Genomic DNA, 4,106 nt, shown 5'->3' on the forward strand with positions numbered 1-4,106 from the left:
ATTGAATCCAATCCCTTGAGTGTCCGTTTGACCATTTAATTTTTCATAAACATCTTGGGCATCTTTATACTTCTTCATCAGAAGTTCATTGGTTTGAAGCTTCTGGTGAAGTATTTCTCGTTCTTTTTGAAAGAAATCTTTAAGAGCTACTGAATTTAGTCTCTCTGCCTCGGATTCCTTTAAGGCCTTTGTTTTCTTTTCTAGGTCTTTAGTTATTCTTTGTTTAATTCCAGAAGTTTATCTTCCTCTGATTTCTTTAGAGTGTTTATGCAAGTCTTTTCCTTTGCAAGTTTAGCTTTTTCTTCGGTTAGAAGGTCAGTTTTTCTTTTGTAGAAACTTGCTTCTTTTTCGGCTTTTAATCTTTCAGATTTTTCAAAGTTCAAATTTTCTTTTAATTTGAGGAAATCCTCTGAAAGTTTTATTACCCATAACTCTAGCTCTGATGGGGCAGAGTTGGTTTCATTGGAGGTAGACTCACATACCTGATCATCAGAGTTGTGGGCGGATTCTGCATTGGACGTGGCCATCAAACAGATGAGTGCTTTTTCTTCATCGTCTGATGAAGAATCGGACACCCAATTTTCTTTCTCAGCCATCAGGATTCACTCTCTGGAATTATATTTGTATTTGTTTTTCTAATAGTCAGCATCCTTTACCAATCGTCCTCTGCATTCTTTGGAAAAATGACCGAGTTTTCCGCACCTGAAGCATCGGAGGTCATTTTTCCTTCCATCCTTGTCTTCTTTCCTCTCGTCTCTTTTGTCTTCTCTTCTTTCTTCTCTTTCTTCTCTCTCATCTCTTCTGTCTTCCCTCTGATGAAATTTGGATGGTTTCCTCTCATACGATGACTGGTACCTTTCCCTCTTGAACTCTTTTCGTTCATAGGGTTTCTTGATGAASTTTTTCTGGAACTGCTTTGTGATCAAGGCCAAAGATTTGGCAAAAGCTTTAATTTCATCATCTGATTCAGAAGTTTCTTCTTCAGATTCTAATTCTACCACCAATGCTTATTTTCCTTTCTTTTTATGTTCTTTGGTAGAGGTCCTTGATTTTTCCTTTTCATCGGCAGCAAGGGCAAGAGGTCCACCAATGGAAACCTTCTTTTTCATTATGTCATTCTCTTGTGCTGCAAGCATTCCATACAAATCATGAAGTGACCAGCTGTCTAGGTCCTGGTTTGCTTGAAGGGASATASAYAGCTGAGTCCATTCATCGCCCAGACTTTTTAGGAATAAAACATTGTTTTCTTCCTTAGTTCTGGAGATATCATTTCGACGACATTGATTGATCAATGTGTTAAAATGATCATATGTCTTCTGTATTGGTTCATCAGGAAGGGCCTTGAAATTAGTATATTCGTTGAGACATTGTGCTCTGCAATTTTTCTTTTTTTTTTCTCTTCCTTCCAGTTGGCTTGCCAGTTCATCCCATAGTTCCTTGGCTGTGGAACATGTGTCGAGGGATTGGAAGATTTCATTGGGTATGGCCATGATTATCAATCGTTTGGCCTTCTTGTCTGTTTCTACTATTTCCATGTCGTCTTCATCCCAATTCTTCTCATCCTTGGGCATATATTAGGCAGGAATTTCAGCCGTGGTGATTGTTCCTGGAACTCTTGGGACAAGAGTTTGTGGAATGTAAGGACCCTTCATTACAGATCGCAGGAGGTTCCTGTCCATTCCTTCCAAGAAATTCACCATTCTGATCTTCCATTGTGGATATTCTCCTCGTTGAAGAGTTGGAGGCTTGGTGAGAGAGCCAACACTATAAGCGGAATTCCAGTTGGCCATTGAGAAATTTGAAGAGAAGGATTTGTGTTTTGACGAGAGAGAAGGTCAGAAATTGAGAGATTTTTGTTTGATYGTTTTGATTGGAAAATCAATCAATCGACTCTGATACCAATTGTTGATCCCAGATCTCTCAATAACACTAATAATCTAGTTAATAATAACCAAATTATAGTGATTTGATGAACAAAGTGATGAACACTCAAGAAGAAATTATGAAAAATTATGAACAATCTTGAGCGTCAAAGATTTCACTTTATTAATAATAAAAACGTAAAAGCGACTTAGATTACAATAGGCCTAATCACCTATTTATACTAATAAGAAGATAACTATCTAATGAGACTTTTTAGCTAATCTTCTAATAACAGAAACGATTATCTAAACTATGGATAAATTTTAGTAATTAAGATAAACTCGAAATCTAGCTTTTGACTTGTCATCTCCAGCTGTCATTCATGGTATGATGGATCATCATTATCTTTAAGTCTTCATCGCATGCTTCTGGATGAATTGCTGGAAAATACTCTTAAGTGTAGTTGACCAGAGGTTCGATGAAGATGCTCTTTCCATCGCATCCTTGGTCGTCCATCAGTCCTCTGGTTGTGCTCCAGACTTAGTCAATTCTACCTTGATGTCTCCATCGGTCTTCTGGTTCTTCATCACTTATTGTTTTTCATTACTTTTTCACTTTATGAATTATGGGGTTTAACACTTCTTACTTACACTTTCATAAGATGGGGTCTAACAATCTCCCCCTAAGTGTAAATAAGGCAGGCTCTTACTTGAATTGAAAAACACAAGTCTAGTCAAAACCAGAGGTTAAAAGAGACCTCTGTTTTACATTATCTATCTAGAAAGTACAATACGTTGAAAGGAAAGTACATTGCTTAAAAGATAAAAAATTGCTTACAAAAGAAGGCCTAGATGTTTTGAAGCTTGATGAACCTCCTAAGAAGCTCTCGAAACTCCAACAGGTTATGATTGACCTTAGAATAATTTTAGCTCTTTCCTTTGCTCCAGGGGTGGGAACTCTGCTTCTTAGTAGATGATAGTAGCGTTTGAATACTTGAAGCGCTGGTCTTCTCAAAAAATTATTTTTTCTTCCTTGTTCGTTTCGGAAGACCACCACCTCCTCTGGTTCCACCAACACGGTCCATGAGGGAATGCTATTGATGCCATGCAGATCTTCGTTTGGTGCAGTGACACTCAATTGATCTACTCCCAGGTCTAGAGATAGTTGGAAGTCAAACTTGCATCTAAAGTCGAGAAGGTCCGTCATGGTCTAATATTGCAGAGTTGGCCACAACATATTTCATCCCCTTGTCCTTTTATGGTCTATGAAGTAATATAGAGACAGAAGTTCCCATGGATTCAGATTTATTAGATCACAATCTGTGAACATGTTAATCTGTCCATGAGACCTCTCCACCATATACTCATGGAAGATGATTTGATTGTGCGCGAAGATTCTTTTCTTTATGTCGAGGACTTGCTTGATGCCATCTACAGAATGGACTGCAGAGATTGGTTGTGTATAACGACGCAAGAATCTCTGCCTGATGTTCTCTTGGGCCGTTGGATGAAGGTTGATCTTGATGATAGGTGTCTCATCTTTCAGGCTATAAAGAAACTAGTAGATGTCTTCGCTATCTGCCTTGTCTTTGACTGGCCTGTCTGGGGGTGTTGGCCTCATCATTGCATCCATACTATCCTTGATCTTTTGAACTCGATCAGAGGGACGTTTTATAATATTCGTGTTCGGTTAACTCGTACAAATTGGGTTAGGTGAATTTTTGGTAAAATTATGCATAACATATTTGTACCCTATGCTTAACCAACTTGTACCTCAAACTAGTTTTATGTCAAAAATAAGTTTATATCTATATTGGCATAAAGTTAAGAATCTAGACTTAAAGGGTTAAAACCGCCAAATAATTAAACTTTATATATATATATATATATATATATAATTAAGGAAATAAAAAAAATTATATATATGCAAGAATGCATGAACGACGGCTTTTATCACCGCCTCATGCTCTGTATTTCTCTCGTCTTATTTCTCTCTTCAAAATATCTCGTCTTCTCTCTGAATTTCACATCAAGTTACTAAGGAAATCGAAGTAACAAATATATATTCGGAATCCACTCTCCGAATCCTTCTTAAAGGTATAAATTTCATTCAATTTTATTAAGGTGTTTATGTTAGGGTTATTTAGACCGGTTTATAAACTGTGTTTATATCTAAGTTTACGGATTGATATTGTCAAAATTATGATATATTTGATGTTTAGGATGCTAGGACTGGTTATATTG

Source organism: Cynara cardunculus, unplaced genomic scaffold (assembly GCF_001531365.2).
Source record: "Cynara cardunculus var. scolymus isolate 2C unplaced genomic scaffold, CcrdV1 Un_Scaffold_3431, whole genome shotgun sequence".
In the NCBI taxonomy this organism is placed as follows: Eukaryota; Viridiplantae; Streptophyta; class Magnoliopsida; order Asterales; family Asteraceae; genus Cynara; species Cynara cardunculus.